We start from the raw sequence: 18,416 nt of genomic DNA, 5'->3' as shown, positions 1-18,416 counted from the left end.
CTGACTCAACTGTACAATTGTACAAGATCTTGGGTTTGTATCTGCAATGCATCAACACAGTGGTATGAGCAAAGCAGATGACACACAGAATAGCAGGGGATAGGTTGCATATCCCTTGGGTTCTGCCAATTGCCTCTTCACTTAGGAGGTCTTTGACTCTATGCAAGGACGAAAGTAAACAGTCACAAACATTGCCTCTTAAGGAGGACTTCAGACAGTTGCCTGGCCAAGTAACAGACCAGGTCTTCCAGACTACATGAAGATTAGAAATATACCTCAATGCAAATTGCTTAATAAGCAAAGCAAAGCAAAAGTTCACAAGGAACTGAGCAACTAAAAGCACCTGAAATAGTCAAGCAGACATTAGTATACAACTTCAAACAAAGCAAAAGGAAACAGAAGTCAACATCAACACAAGCAAGTGAATGTGCAAGGCACAAGGCTTAAGGCATGTGAGCCAAGCCACCTACAAAACAAACAAGTTAAACAATGATATTCAAGCAAGCTCAATCAAAAAGAATTGGTCTCATTGGTCATTTGTTGGTCAACCTGAAAACATGAACTCAAAGGTGAGTAACAGGACCACTAGGGCAAGCCTAGGGTCAAAAGAGAATGAAAAAGTCAAAACAGCAAAGGGCAAGTATCCAAAACCATGTTCAAACAATCAAGAAACAAAACCAATTGGGTTCACATTCATATCAATCATCATCATCATTTCATGAACAAATTAAGTCAAGGTATAGCAAACAGAAGCTCATAGAAGTCAACAGCAAGACTTGCATCAAAACCAATCTCAAACATTTCCAAAAATCACTAAATAAATCATGATCAATCACAACCCATAGCATGGTAAGCATGTCAAATTTCATCTCATTTGGACAAGTGGAAGGCATTCAATGAAAATCAGAAAGTCAAAGCAATTTTGAACATGCTCAAAGAAGTCAACCAATCATGCATCAACTTGAAAAATTCATAAATCAGGAATGGTGTATGATAAATGAATGGGACTAAAACCATGGCAAAGATGAGGATGTCTAGTTATCTCATGTAAAATTTCATGTCCATCTAATAAAGTATGAGAATTTCACAAATGAAATGGGAACATGTGTCACAAAAAGTCAACATATGACTAAACAGGGGAGAAAATCTCAAACAATTAGGAAATGCCACAAACAAATCCAAGAAAAATCCTATGTGAACTAGACATACAAGAGTACATTCATGCAAAAATTCAAACCAATTGGAGGTCAAGAAGCATGGTAATGAAAATCATGAAGTTGGACATCAATGGTGTGACACAAATTGTCACACCCTAATTCAAAAAATCATAACTCACAAACCGGCAATGGTAAATTCACAAACTCTACACCAAAATCACCATGAATGTGTCTAGTTTAAGCACAAAAAATTTGGGAGCCATTGGATAAAGTATCACCATTTCACAAATGTTTTGGCAAAGTGTACAAAATATGCATACATGTCACAAACCCTAGCACCAATTAAAATCTATCCGTGCAAAAATTCTGAAAAAATCATGATAAAAAACTAGAGGTCCAGATGAACACAATGCAAAAATTCCCATGAAATTTGGGTTTAAAATGATGAACTTATGATTTTTGTAAGTTAGGCATGGTAAGTGAAATAAACATTACAAAATAAGGTGAGTTAAATAATAATTAAAGGATTAATTGAAAAATGAAAGAGCAAAAGACCACTGTGCCCTTCGCTGAGTATGAAACTCAGCGTTTCATTAAAAGGGGTGTCAGCGCCCCGGTCAAACAAGGCACGCGCCAGTCACACACTGCCTGGCCCACTTCCAATGGCCAATCACGAATCACCTTCCTCATGCAAACTAAAACCCTAACGTGCTACAGTAACGCGAAGGAAAAGAAAAAAATCTGGGCAGCTTCTTCATACACGAACCCAGGTCAAGAACAAAATTCTTGGAACTCAAAATCAAGCACACCAATCCATAGTTCCTACTTCATACATCACGAATTCAAGTACCAATCACAACAAAACGCCATGGCCAGCATGAATCGAAGTAAACAAGTTTGACATCACAAACATAAATCAAAGCTATCTCAACCAAATCTCAACGAAAATCAAAAATAAAAGGTCCAGGGTGTTCATGGCAGTGAGATGTACACAAACCAACATATCATTTCATGAATTTCGAAAATGAGTTTCTAACCTTCGATCTATGGCAGAACTGGGATGATGGCCGTTGAGCTATGAGATGCGTAAACAGAGGTTCCAAAGAGTTCCAGTTGAAGAATGGATGAAAGGAAATGGATCAATGGCGCTCCAATTTCTTCTAATCATGAACTGTCATGAGTGAGTCTTTAATGAGAACAGATTCGAAAAGGCTTTACAGTCATGAAAATAAGCTTGCAATGAACTCCACAATGATGGCATATGATGTTGCAAACAAGGCAGGTCGTGCTCTTTGAGGCTTCTCCAAGAAAACTTCCAAAGTGCAAAAATGAAGGATGGATAGAAAAATGGTTTTCTCTTCTGTATGGCAGGCTGCTACTAGGGTTTTTTTTGACAGAAAAATGTATTATATGTCTGCTGTTTAAAAGTACAAATCCAAGTCCATGAAAAGGTGGGATGTAGTTGTTGAAAGATATACTTTTTTTCAAATTTCAAGCAAGTAGGTGATGGCTATATGTACTGCACAAATTTGGTCTTTCAAACATGACACAAACCACATTTCTGAACTATTTCAATTGGCCAAATGGTTTAAAAATGATTATTTTGAAAAGTCAAAATTCAACTCACTTGAAATTAATTAAGGCAAGTTCAAAAAGGCCATTTTGATTGGTGAAGTTTTGGTGAATGATGGTTACATTTTTGGAAATAGGGCATCAAATGTGACTTGTAGGAAAAAACCCCACCAAATTTGGCCAAATGGTTTGAGAGATATGGCCTTTTGAAGTTCAAGAATTTCTGAAAATGATTCGATCATAACTTGCCAACCATACATGGGAATTGAGTGTTCTTGGACTTTTTGGAAATGGGAGAACAAGATCTTCAACTTTCATGTTGGGCAAAAATTCATTTGAAGCTTGTATCATGATGTAAGTTTGAGGATCAAGACTTTCCATTTTGGGCAGGTTTCAATTACAGGTCCAGTTTCCATTTTTGGAAATTTCTGATCTGGCTTCAAAATCTTCCATGATGTTGTTTGACATGATACATGAGGACTATTTGGACATGAATGAGCTCTCTCAAACCAAATCCAACCATCAAATCACTGATTAAATGGACAGTTGACCAACAGTTGACTTTTAGGGTTTCTGACTGATTGTGCATTGACTGATGACTTCTGAACATCCAATCCTTGACCAAAACACTTCAAATGGATCCCCAAGTCATGTGAACATGTTGGACCAACCCTAGGGCCTTGGCTCCTTGAGAATTGTGCTTGCTTGCTTGACTGACTGATCTCCTGACCAGTTTGACCTAATTTCTTGATTGGCTTGCACTTGAGGCAAATGGAACAATGCAGTGCTATGCAGTGGACCATGATATGCTATGACCTAATATGAGAATGTATGTACAATGATGGGTGCAAATTTGAGGTGCTACAGCTGCCCCTATTCAATCAGCTGGGAACCCGAATGGATGAGAGCAACGGCTGTCAGACTTTCAGGGCAAACAGGGATTGAATACCAAAGAACCGTAGAAATTTGCACCGACTGGATATGATACAAAAAGAACCACGTCATTTACTGATGACGCCTGCAACTGACAACTTCAGAAAGGCGAAACCATTTACTGATGGTTAGAAACTGGAAACTTGATATTTACCGACATCAACTTTAGCAAGACCATTTACCGATGGCTGTTGGGAAACAAATCTGATGTAAAAGGAAGCAAGATCATTTACCAATGGTGGCTTCAAAGAAACTTGACATTTACCGATATCAACTTCAACTTGACCATTTACCGATGGCTACTGCAACTAGGGATCTGATATTTACCGATATCGAAGCATACGGGGCCATTTACCGATGGCGTCTCCATTTGAGGAGGAACAAAATCTTTGTGGTGTAATCAGACAAGACGTTTACTGACGACTTCTGGGGATCTTGATTTTATCAACAAGGAAACAAAGCATGACCAGACATTTACCGATGACTGGGATGAGACTCCACGTTTACCGACATCGAAAGATGATTTTTACCGACATCAAAAGAATGACCAGACATTTACCGATGACTGGGAATGAGAAATTTATTGGGGAAATACAAACAAACATTCGCAACCGGAAAACAGATAGGACATTTACCGATGACTCTACTGGGGATCTCTAGCTGGGGATTATCAGACATTTACCGATGACTGCAGAAAAGACTCGATGTTTACCGACATCGAAAGATGATGTTTACCGACATCAAAAAATGACCAGACATTTACCGATGACTGGGGAGAAAACCCGATGTTTACAGACACCGAAACAATGGTGTTTACCGACACCAAAAATGATGACCAGACATTTACTGATGACTGGGGAGAATACCCGATGTTTACAGACACCGAAACAATGGTGTTTACCGACACCAACAATGATGACCAGACATTTACTGATGACTGGGGAGAATACCCGATGTTTACAGACACCGAAACAATGGTGTTTACCGACACCAAACAAAGAAACACACGCGGGTGCTGGGATGACACTTACCGGTATCACAAGAACGTCATCTTAGATATGTCAAGGCAAGGTTGACCACTTGCTGGGGATCTCACTGGGGAGAAACAAACTTTCTGTCGCCAACGGGTGAGGTAATAAACTTTTGTGGGGATATCAATCCTGAATGCTATCAAGAGCAACTGTAGCAGACTTGCTGTGCTGATGTTGAATGAAATGATCCGCCTCTGCCGGGGATACGGTCTGGTGAGGTTAACACATGAATGCATATGTTTGAATTTTTCTATGGCGTAATGCTCCATATTGAATGGGAATGCTACGCAGTTTGAGGATGCAATGATCACTAAAATGCAAGATGCAAAAATGATGAAAAACTCCGGCTGGGGAGCCAAAACTGATCGGGTACTCCAACTCTGCGGGGAGACTCTGCAAGGAGAGCAACGACTTCTCACTCATGTTGGAGAATAGCACTGCTGCTGAGGAAGGGTAAACTCCGCTGGGGATATCCTTCAGTCCACAGATAGGATAAATGTTGGAGATAAATTTCAATAAACCTGCCTCACTCGGGGAGGAAATCGGCAAATACAGGCCTGCTGGGGATAGGCAATCCTTAGATCTGTTGGGGAATAGAAGGCACTATCCACAGACGTCTCCGCAGGGGAACATAGCTCTGATAGCTTCCAAACTTGCTTGGGGAGAATATCTGTTGAGGAAACGTCCTTACAGATGTCAATCCGAAAAACAGCACAACAAAATGCCCCCAGGGGATACATGGACAAGATACGCTCAAGCGTCCTCAACATTCAAAATGATTTTCAAATGTTTTGTCTTTTTGCACGTTATTGTGTAGCCTTCATGTTCTTATATGCAATGCTTATCAAAAATTCGGACATTTTTGCAAACAAAACAGTCAAAATAAAAACAAAAGAGCCATTTATCTGAATAACGACTTTTTATTGATTGAAAATATGCCTGAAAAGGCAAATACATTGGGAAGCAATTCCTAGAAAGAGGTAATTGCGCGTAAAAGGAAAAATCTATCCTAATGGCAATGTGAACACGGCATCCACTATTTCCCAATTCTGTTATAACTCACAGATCATCAGTTTTCCTCCCAACTCCTTGCTTTCTGAGAAGAATGACTGGACGGATCACATCTTTCGAGATGGCAGACGACAAAGCTTGATGAAGTACAGACAACTCGGACTGTAGTCTTCGCTTTAATCCCTCTTTTGGCTGGATCGCCCTTTCGGGTTTTCAATCCACCGGGATGCCCATTTTTGCCTAAGCCGCCCTTGCGGGTTTTCGACTTACCGGGTGTACAAATTCTTTTCATTTTTATCCCTAATTTTTGCCCGAACCTTTTCTTTCTGTTTTTTGGTTCGCCGGGATGCCCTTTTTTTTGCCTGGACTCTTTTTCTTTTTGTCCAGCGGGTCAATTTATGCGAAGTATTTTTTGACTACATCTGAGTTAACAGGAGACGGAAAATCTTCACCATCCATAGTTGTAAGCATCAAGGCTCCACCGGAGAATACCTTTTTCACAACATATGGACCTTCATAATTAGGAGTCCACTTGCCCCTGTTATCTGCACCGGGAGGGAGGATCCTCTTCAAAACTAGATCACCGATCTGATAGCTTCGAGGACGCACTTTCTGATCAAAGGCTCGCTTCATCCTTCTCTGATACAACTGTCCATGACATACAGCTGCTAGCCGTCTCTCCTCGATAAGGCTCAACTCGTTAAACCTTGTTCGAATCCACTCGGCTTCGTCCAGCTTGACATCCAATAAAACTCTCAGAGAAGGAATCTCCACTTCAACAGGTAGGACGGCTTCCATACCATACACAAGGGAGTAAGGGGTTGCCCCGGTCGACGTACGTACTGAGGTACGGTACCCATGCAAAGCGAAAGGCAGCATCTCATGCCAATCCTTGTACGTAACGACCATCTTCTGCACAATCTTCTTGATATTCTTGTTCGCCGCTTCTACATCACCATTCATCTTCGGTCTGTAAGGAGAAGAATTGTGATGTTCAATCTTGAAATCTTTACAAAGCTCTTTCATCATCTTGTTGTTGAGATTCGAACCATTGTCAGTGATGATTCTCTCAGGAACTCCATAACGACATATGATCTCTTTCTTGATGAACCGGGTAACCACTTGTTTGGTAACGTTAGCATAGGAAGATGCTTCCACCCATTTGGTGAAATAGTCAATCGCAACCAAGATGAAGCGATGTCCATTCGAAGCAGTAGGCTCAATCTTCCCAATCATATCAATGCCCCACATGGCAAACGGCCAAGGCGAATTCATGACATTCAGAGGACTTGGTGGTACATGCACCTTATCAGCATAGATTTGACACTTATGGCACTTCCGAGCATACTTGAAACAATCGGATTCCATAGTCATCCAGTAATAACCCGCTCTCAACAATTTCGGATTAGCCATGTCAGGTCCGCAGGCATGAAGATCGAAGGAACCTTCATGAAGTTCCAGATGCATTAACATGTCCGCCTCGAGACAGTCATGAACTCCTGCAACGTCCTCTTCTGCATCTGAGCAAGACCATGTCAAAGTTTCTCTTATACAGCACATCATCCTGATTCAAATAGAAGCTTCCAGCTAGCCTCCTCAGGGTTTTCTTGTCATTCTTCGACGCACCTTCAGGATACTCCTGAGTCTTGAGGAAGTTCTTGATGTCATAATACCACGGCTTCTCATCACCCACAACAGATTCGGCTGCAAACACATACGCAGGCCTCTCGAGTCGATTCACCGCAACATGTGGCACATGATTCCACCAATGAACTTTGATCATAGACGACAAAGTTGCCAAAGCATCGACCATTTGATTCTCATCCCGGGGGACATGGTACAACTTCACCTTCTTGAAGAACGTCAGTACTCTTCTGGTGTAATCTCTATACGGAATCAGATGCGGCTGATTCGTATTCCAATCTCCATTGACTTGATTGATCACCAGAGCGGAATCTCCAAATATATCAAGAGTTTTGATCCTCAGATCAATGGCTTCTTCTATCCCCATGATACAAGCCTCATACTCAGCTTCGTTGTTGGTGACGTCAAACGTCAATCTGGCAGAAAAAGGTATATGAGCACCTTTAGGATTGATCAATACTGCCCCAACACCGTTACCATTCATATTCACAGCCCCATCAAACATCAGTGTCCATTTGTCATCCGGATCCGGTCCTTCCTCGACAAGAGGCTCTTCGCAATCTTTCATCTTAAGATACATGATGTCCTCATCAGGGAATTCAAACATCATAGGCTGATAATCTTCAATCGGTTGCTCGGCGAGGTAGTCTGACAGAATACTACCTTTGATGGCCTTTTGTGACGTGTACTGAATATCATATTCTGTTAGAATCATCTGCCAACGAGCAACGCGCCCGGTGAGAGCCGGTTTCTCAAAGATGTACTTCACTGGATCCATCTTAGAAATCAACAAGGTAGTATGGTTCAACATATACTGCCTCAGTCGGCGAGCAGCCCAGGCCAAAGCACAGCAAGTTTTCTCGAGCAGTGAATATCTTGTTTCACAGTCGGTAAACTTTTTGCTAAGGTAGTATATGGCATGCTCTTTTCGACCAGACTCGTCATGCTGTCCCAATACACACCCCATCGAGTTCTCAGTCACTGACAGGTACATTATCAGAGGTCTCCTTGGAACTGGAGGTATCAGAATTGGAGGTTTCTGTAAATACTCTTTAATCTTGTCAAAAGCCTTCTGACAATCATCATTCCACTTGATCGCTTGATTCTTTCTTAGCAATTTGAAAATTGGTTCACACGTGGCAGTTAGGTGAGATATGAACCTTGCAATGTAGTTCAATCTCCCTAAAAACCCACGGACTTGCTTCTCCGTTTTCGGTTCAGGCATCTCTTGAATAGCTTTGACTTTCGCTGGATCAACCTCAATCCCTTTCTCACTGACAATGAAGCCTAAAAGCTTCCCTGATCTCACCCCAAACGTACACTTGTTCGGATTCAGCCTCAGCTTGAACTTTCTCAACCGGTCAAACAGCTTCTGCAAATTAACCAGGTGCTCCTCTTCTGTCTGCGACTTCGCAATCATATCATCTACGTACACTTCAATTTCTTTGTGCATCATGTCATGAAAGAGAGTCGTCATTGCCCTCTGATAGGTAGCACCAGCATTCTTTAGCCCAAATGGCATCACCTTATAGCAGAACGTGCCCCAAGGTGTAATGAATGTCGTCTTTTCCATGTCCTCTGGCGCCATCTTGATCTGATTATATCCGAGAGAACCATCCATGAAAGAGAATACCGAGGATTGAGCCGTATTATCAACCAATACATCAATGTGAGGTAATGGGAAATCATCTTTCGGACTCGCTCTATTCAAATCCCGGTAATCGACACACATTCTGACTTTACCATCCTTCTTCGGCACAGGAACGATGTTGGCCACCCATGGGGGATAACTTGTAACAGCCAAAAAACCTGCATCCCACTGCTTCTGAACCTCTTCCTTGATCTTAGTTGCCATGTCAGGACTCGTTCTACGAAGCTTCTGCTTGACCGAAGGACATCCCTCTCTAAGAGGTAATCGATGCACCACAATGTCTGTATCTAACCCAGGCATATCTTGATATGACCAGGCGAATATCTCCACATATTCTCTCAGCATCTCAATCAGCCTCCTCTTGACAGAGTCCTCTAAAGCAGCCCCAATCTTGATTTCTCTTTTGGCGTCCTCAGTACCCAAATTAATAACCTCCAACTCCTCCTGATGAGGTTGGATGACCCTTTCCTCCTGCTTCAGCAATCTGACCAATTCTGCAGGGAGTTCACAGTCTTCCTCACTCTCCTCTTCAGCTTGGTAGATGGGATTGTCGAAATCATACTGAGCCATAACAGAACTGTTCATAGTGAATGCCATAAGATCGCTTCTGCATGTTTAATGCTTTGTTTTAGAAAAAGAGTTCAATAAAGTCACAAAAACAAAAACATTGCCATTTTTATTGTTTTGAAAAAAATGAAAACAAAAAATAGAAAGACAGGGATCACAAAGTTTGATTTCAAAAAATGTCCTTCATTAATGATAATCATTAAAACATGATGAGGCCCTACAATGAATCACTACGCCTTGGGCAGATCGTAGGATTTTTATGCAAAATGAAAAACAACAGAAAATTACTCTGTCAGAAGAGTAACTTGAACCACTTCTTCAGCCGTCCAGTTGTTGATAGACCCCCCTGGTGCACACGGGCGAACCCAGTTGTCCAGATCACAATCACTGTCACAGTCTTCACTACCGGTTGCAGAGACGTCGCCATGATTCATCAGCCCAGCGCTGGTAAAGGTACTCGGACCCGCTTGACCATTCTGCTCTGCTTGGAGAGGCTCATAACCAACGCCAAATTTGTCTTCTTTGACAGGCAAATCCACCATCTTGCCCCAGCCTTCAGCTTTGCCAGAATCAACAACCTCCTTAGCCTGCTTGTAAGAAGTAATTGAAGCACCTGGCTTCCTCTGCTCGCGTACGCCACTTTCTCAAGAGCCACAGTCTCAAACGCCTGACATAAGGTTTCGTGGATCTCGCCATCCACCTCAACATATTTGAACGAGGATAGATGACTCACCAGAATCTCTTCTTCACCGCACACAGTCACAATCTGACCGTTCCAGACATACTTGAGCTTTTGATGGAGAGTCGACGAGACTGCCCCTGCTGCATGAATCCATGGACGCCCCAATAAACAACTATAGGCGGGCTGGATGTCCATAACATAGAAGATGATATCGAATACCTCAGGACCTATCTTCACAGGCAAGGTAACTTCCCCACACACAGAACGTTTGGATCCGTCGAAAGCACGAACGATCAGGTCACTGGGAGTAAGCACAAACCCTTCCACATCAATCTTCTTCAGAATCTGCTTAGGCAGCACATTCAGCGACGACCCGGTGTCTACCAATACGTGAGACAACACTGCCCCCTTGCACTCCATGGTGATGTGCAAGGCTTTGTTATGGTTCCGCCCTTCAGGCGGTAAGTCCAGGTTAGTGAATCCTACACCATGCCTGGTGCTCACATTGGCCATCACACCCTCCAGTTGATTGACCGAAATCTCCTGAGGCACGTAAGCCAGATTCAACATCTTCAGCAAGGCATTACGGTGTGCCTCAGAGCACAACAACAGTGAAAGTATAGAAATCTTGGACGGAGTCTGGTTCAACTGATCTACAATCTTGTAGTCACTCTTCTTGATTATCTTCATAAACTCCTCCACGTCTTTCTCAAATGAGCCCTCGGGCGCTTCCTTCTGAACAGGTTCTTCCTCAACCACAACTTGCTTACCCTTTGCTTTGGCGAGAGCCTCAGCATTATTGTCCCTCAAAGGCTGCGGTGCGAACAGACGACCGCTTCTGGTAAAACCTCCTGGACCCCCTACATTATCCACAGCCGGACCAACAGTTGCAGGAACTCTATTCGGTAAACCAATTGTCACTGGAGCTTGATTCACTGGTCTCGTCTGACTTTCAGCCCTTCTGTTATTGCGATAAGCATTATCATACTTCCACGGCACGGCTCTACTATTCTCAACAGCCCTTCTTCCAGACGCGGCGATAGTAGTTGGAGCACTGATGGTTACAGGCACGGAAATGGTAACTGGGGTACCATTTGTTGCAGGTGCATTAACGACCCTTTGTCCACGTCCTTCAGACGGTTTAAAGTAAATGGTGATAGTTGACACTGTTCCACGATCTTTTACAGCCCTACTGAATTGCAAACAACCCTCATCCATCATACCCTGGATACCGGCCCTTAACTGGTCGCAACCATTCTCAGATTCTGCACAGCCCAAACAATCCTCATCACAGCCCGAGTAGACACCCCCATTCAGCAGACGGCCCTTCACAACTAGCAGAGAAGTCTGAACATCATCAACACTAACAACCAGATCTTCAGCTTCCTTCCCCTCAATATTGTTCACTCTATGCCCACCATGCTGAGGCATAGGGTTGTTTACGACGTTAGGCACTGGAGCGAAGTTGATCGCCTTGGCATCGATCAAATCTTGGACCTTGTGTTGGAGAGCCCGACACTTCTCAGTATGATGCCCTGGTGCCCCAGAGTGAAAGTCACAACGGACGTTGGCGTCGTACCCAGGAGGCAATACTGTAGGCGGAGCCATTGTACGCAACTCAACCATCCCCAACCTGAGTAGTTCGGGCAGCAGTTCGGCGTACGACATGGGTAGCGAATCAAAACGTCGATCAGGCATCCTTTGTCTGGGCTGATACGGACGTTGCTGTTGTTGTTGTTGTTGCGGTTGTTGAACTCTTTGTTGTTGTTGTTGACGAGGTTGAGGTGCCGGAATGGTCATTGCAGCAACCTGACAGCGTTGACTTCTGTTCTGATCTCTGCGGTATTGAACAACATTAGTTTCACCCTCTCTTCGACGAGGTGCCCCAGCAAACGGCTTCTTAGAAGAAGAGGAACCAGCATCTTGGATCTTCCCAGTTTTAATCAAGCTCTCAGTCCTCTCTCCACAAATGACAACATCAGAAAAACTACCGAATGGGCAGCTCCCCATCCGGTCCATAAACACACCCTGAAGAGTACCGATAAACATGTCTGTCAACTCCCTCTCCAGCATAGGGGGTTGAACTCTAGCAGCCAGTTCACGCCACCTCTGGGCGTACTCCTTGAAGCTTTCATTGGATTTCTGACAAAGACTCTGCAGCTGAGTCCGGCTCGGTGCCATGTCCATGTTATGTTTATATTGCCTCAAGAAGGCCTCACCCAGATCCCTCCAACAGCGGATAGAATCTCTCTTCAATTCCATGTACCAGTCCAAAGAAGCCCCAGATAGACTATCTTGGAAAAAATACATCCACATCTTTTCATCATCGGTATACGCAGAGATTTTTCGATAATAAGCCTGCACATGGGTGCGAGGGCAAGAAGTACCGTTGTATTTATCGAAGGACGGTGCTTTGAACTTGTAAGGGATTCTCAAACCTTCCACCAACCCCATATTGGTAACATCAAAACCGAGAGAATTTTGACATTCCCTAGCTCTAATTTTCTCAGCAAGGGCATCAACTTTACGATCCCTCTCATCAACCCTTCCCAGAACATCTTCGTCTTCACTGAGCAGAGTGAACATATCCTCTTGTCTGTCAACAATCGGAACAGGATTACGGGCCGGGGCACGGACTGCTCTGGCATTAGCGGCATCTGGAACAATAGGTTGACCGTTGATTCGAATACCCCCCAACTCATCACCTGTAGCATAGTTGTTGATGGGTACAGCAGCAGCAACATTATTATCATTGACCGGGCCTCCCTCTGGCGGAGCATGGTTGACCGGTGGAATTGCAGCCTCTTGTCTCTGAACCATGGCTCGAAGTTCTTCTTGACCTTGTGCAACCCCTTGCATCATATTCACAAACTGGGCCATGTTAGCCTTCATCTCAGCCAACTCAGCTTGAACTTGATCCATACCTCTCTGTTGATTCAGTCTTGTTGAGTAGCGGTGCGGACGTTGATCAGCTATCCTGCCTGAACAGGAACCAAGAGTGAGAAGTCACGACCAAGAACACCTATTATGCAAAATGATATGAGTATGGTGCTAATGATGCGTATGATGCACAATGATATGTTCATTTCTCAGGCATTCAAAGAGCCTGAGTCATCCTCAAAAGATGGCAACCTGCAGCAAGAACAACATAGAAGCACAGAAACAACATACACAAGAATGATGAGTACAAGGTGAAACCAACAACCTCATCAATATGAGTAACAGGATCATACAACAAAGGTCGACAAAGAAAATCCAAACAATCGGAGTACAACAATGAATCCCATCCAACAAGCCTGGAGGTGATTCTCAACATACATATCAAAGATACAAGCTAAGACAAACGGCCTCCCGGAATGAGAGTCTTCAAGTACTGACACTGGTCTATCAACAGGTCACATTCTGAACATTCTGGCAAAAGAGTGATCTTCTCCTTCAGTTGTCGTCTAAGCTCTACCACTTCTCCTCCAAGGTGGTTCTCTGATGCCTGTCTCAAGTCTACCTCCTTCTTCAACTGGATGTCTTTATCTCTGAGTTGCTTCTCCAAGTCTCTGATCTTCTTCTGATAGCTGGCCTCAACCCTCTGCAGCCTCAAGCACTCCCGGTGTTCTGCATCTAACATGCTCTCCATCTCCTCGTAGGATCTCTTCTTGCTTCTTAGTCTGCTAGCATCTTCTTCTCGCACTCCTCTGAGTTGATGAGCCAAGTTCAAACTATCAGCTTTGGCTTTGTACAACTCCAACTGGGTATCCTGCTCCTTCTCTCTCAAACGGCGATTCTCCATCAGGGCTTGCTTGTAGTGCTCCGCAGGCACACTCTCAGCAAGGATCAAAGGTGGTTGCTCCTGCAACGGCTCCATCCTATCGTAGGGTAACAACAAAGTTTCTACTCTCTCCTTGACCCAATTAGTGTAATCAGGCATAGCAACAGCAAACTTCTTCCCTAAGACAGATCCATCCTTCACACCAATAGACCTCCAAGCTTTCCCTATCTGCTCCAATCTAGCCGGGTCACTCTGCTTCTCAAAATACACACTTTCAGCTACCTCAGCCTCAAGTGGTCTTCCCTTCATCACAAACCCCAACTGGCGAAGAGAAAGAACCGGGTTGTAATTGATGCAACCCCTAGTCCCTATGAGTGGCACATTACGGAATCCTCCACAGCTCATAATGACGTTACGCACATCCATCCGGTAAGATTGCCATCTGATATCATAGGAAGTAAGAGACATAACCCTCTGAGTCCACTTATGCGTGCTCTGAGCATCCACAAAAGGTCCACTGACTGGCAGAAGAGACAAGAACCATCTGAGCAAAAGCGGGAGACAACACCTGATAGCCCCACCCTTACCATGCCTACTGTGAATAGCATAGTAAGTGTCAGCTAATAGAGTAGGAACTGGATTTCCTCCAATGAAAATACTGATTGCAGCATAGTCAACAAAATTGGGCATACTCGGAAACAGGACGATCCCATAGATCATGACGGCCAACTGAGCATGAAAGGCTTCCCAACTTCCCTTCTCTGCTTCTTCTCTAGCTACCCTCAATAAAAACTTCAAAGGCAATCCTACAACATCCCCACTGGACTTCCAACTATCACTGACTTCCTTGATACCCAAATGGAGAGCTCTGGCAACAACTCTGAAATCAACCTCCTTGGGCACATCCAAGAAAGGAACCTGATACCGGACCGGGACACTCAGCAGAATGGAGTACTCCTCAAGAGTAGGCGCTAACTGATAATCTTGAAAGGTGAAACAATGAAGCTCTGGGTCGTAGAACTGTAGAAGAGTCTGCAACGGCACCGGATCGACTACCATCTTCAACAGTGTCAGAATATCTCCATACTGGTCAACAAACCCCTTCTGGTTACCACTGGTCATAAGGCTGCTCAACTCAATCAGAGACGTCAAAGGTTCACGGTGAAAGCTGTAGGAACAAGTCTTCCGCTTCAACTCTGGGACTGTTGCCATCTCTATCAGTGAACAAGCTCTGGAATGTACCTGAGAAATGATATGCATGCAGGGATTAGTTTTTTTTTCTTTTTTCTTTTTCTTTTTCTTTTTTTTTTTGTATCTTTTTTATTGCGTTTCTTTTGAAAAATAAATATGCTATGATGCAAATGATGCAGACTGGACTGGTTGGCTGTGTCTCTCGGAACACAGGATCAAAGCTTCGGCTTGAACTCGGAACCACATATTCATCTGAAACCCAAAGTCATCTGAGACCCCAAACTTCTGAACCAATAGTCACCAACAGGATCACAAGTCACCAACAAGTCACCAACAAGTCACCAACTGTACCTGTAATAATGATCATTCCCTCCCCACTCACGGGTGTCATCTAGGCCAGGGTAAGGTCGAGAGAAACGCAGCATAAATAACCTTTCGCAGAATATCATCATATACACACCCGAAGTATGTAACGATAATATCCCACCAGGGTCTGAACTGCTCGTGATATCAATGTTCCGCTAAGTGGCGCAATACCACCCGCTTCCCATGAATCACTCTATTCCTAAGTATCCTAGATTTCACTCATGGCCTGGGTATTGGGCCTTTTACCTCATGTAACTCCCACCCCAACAGAGAGAAACAGACAACCAGCCAGGTGAACAGATGAATATGAATGCAAACATTAATGCAAACAATAAATGCAAACAGTAAATGCAAATATATACAAATGAATGCAATAAATACAACAGCAAACAGCAACCAAAACCCTAACCTAGAGAGCGCTAGGAAAGACTCGCTTAGGGAAGACGGACCAGCACAGGTCAACTTCTCTATGTCCCCAGCAGAGTCGCCAGCTGTCGCATCACGCGAAAAACCGGCGGGAAACAAGAACAACAGAGCCGCCACCGTGTGTTATTTATCCCAAAAGAGGGAAAGGAAACGCTCAGAGTAAACCTGGAAAAGACATGGTCTCGCGACCAGAGAGAATGGGATCGGGAGTCGGTTATGCGAAGGGAAGGTATTAGCACCCCTACGCATCCGTCGTACTCGACGGGATCCACGCACAATAGGAAGGAAAATGGTTGCTAAACACTGCTCAAACACACACACACACTGGCTGAAAGAGACACAAGAAAAGACTGAAACTGACTCGGCAGGATATCGCATCCTGGGCCTACTTAGTCTATCAGGCATAGACATCAGAGTCGAAGTAGTTCGGACTGGGGAAACGACACATGCTCGCTAGGATATCGCATCCATGCATACGTATCTCTTTGGACGAAGGAGAATCAGAGCATTCGTAGCTCGGCTGACACGCACACAAACAGACACAGGCAAAGGCAAACGTGGAGCCCGAATGCCAATCACTGGACTTACATCAGCATCCGAACCAAAACACACACAAAGAGGCAAACGTGGAGCCTGAATGCCAATCACTGGACTTACATCAGCATCCGAACCAACAAACCCACACTGGAACCCGAATGCCACTCGATGGACTTACGTCAGCTTCCAAGCACACAACTAGACAAAACAAAGACACAGGCGCCCGGAGAGATCAGCTCATCTCCTGCCTACGTACCTCATCTGGTATGAGGATCAGGGCGACGTAGTTCCCCTACGGAGGGATACAGGACTAGCCTAACCAGATAACAGAGGGAGACACAACACTAGGGAGACTACGACTCGAGCCTAGATGTTATCATGCAAATCGTCCCTAAGTTAAGGTTTCTAGCTAACTGGCACAGGGAGCCAGCCTATCCTAGTCATGACTTGCACAGGAAGCAAGCCACACACACACTTGACTTGCACAGGAAGCAAGCCAAGCAAAACCTAACTTGCACAGGAAGCAAGTCTAAACTAACCCTAACTTGCACAGGAAGCAAGTCAAACAAACATACAAGCACAGATAGCACACACTATACACAAGCAAGTGGCTCAAACAAGGGTTAGGTTTTAGTCGAGGGGTCATATCAACCTCAACAAACAAACCTCTGGAACTGGGTGAATGTGCTCTTAACCTTGCCATTGAGGGGCTAAGGTGAAGCAGATGAAAGGTGAGTGAAGATAAGACTTCACAGCTCTTATCCCTGGCCTGGGAGAGCTTAAGACAAGAATGTGTGGGTTCAGAAAGTGGGAACCCTTCTACACATTTAAAACTGACTCAACTGTACAATTGTACAAGATCTTGGGTTTGTATCTGCAATGCATCAACACAGTGGTGTGAGCAAAGCAGATGACACACAGAATAGCAGGGGATAGGTTGCATATCCCTTGGGTTCTGCCAATTGCCTCTTCATTTAGGAGGTCTTTGACTCTATGCAAGGACGAAAGTAAACAGTCACAAACATTGCCTCTTAAGGAGGACTTCAGACAGTTGCCTGGCCAAGTAACAGACCAGGTCTTCCAGACTACATGAAGATTAGAAATATACCTCAATGCAAATTGCTTAATAAGCAAAGCAAAGCAAAAGTTCACAAGGAACTGAGCAACTAAAAGCACCTGAAATAGTCAAGCAGACATTAGTATACAACTTCAAACAAAGCAAAAGGAAACAGAAGTCAACATCAACACAAGCAAGTGAATGTGCAAGGCACAAGGCTTAAGGCATGTGAGCCAAGCCACCTACAAAACAAACAAGTTAAACAATGATATTCAAGCAAGCTCAATCAAAAAGAATTGGTCTCATTGGTCATTTGTTGGTCAACCTGAAAACATGAACTCAAAGGTGAGTAACAGGACCACTAGGGCAAGCCTAGGGTCAAAAGAGAATGAAAAAGTCAAAACAGCAAAGGGAAAGTATCCAAAACCATGTTCAAACAATCAAGAAACAAAACCAATTGGGTTCACATTCATATCAATCATCATCATCATTTCATGAACAAATTAAGTCAAGGTATAGCAAACAGAAGCTCATAGAAGTCAACAGCAAGACTTGCATCAAAACCAATCTCAAACATTTCCAAAAATCACTAAATAAATCATGATCAATCACAACCCATAGCATGGTAAGCATGTCAAATTTCATCTCATTTGGACAAGTGGAAGGCATTCAATGAAAATCAGAAAGTCAAAGCAATTTTGAACATGCTCAAAGAAGTCAACCAATCATGCATCAACTTGAAAAATTCATAAATCAGGAATGGTGTATGATAAATGAATGGGACTAAAACCATGGCAAAGATGAGGATGTCTAGTTATCTCATGTAAA

The sequence above is a fragment of the Lathyrus oleraceus genome, chromosome 5 (assembly GCF_024323335.1).
Source record: "Lathyrus oleraceus cultivar Zhongwan6 chromosome 5, CAAS_Psat_ZW6_1.0, whole genome shotgun sequence".
Taxonomy (NCBI): Eukaryota; Viridiplantae; Streptophyta; class Magnoliopsida; order Fabales; family Fabaceae; genus Lathyrus; species Lathyrus oleraceus.
The sequence above is the reverse complement of the archived record's forward strand: the minus strand, read 5'-3'. Positions refer to the sequence as shown.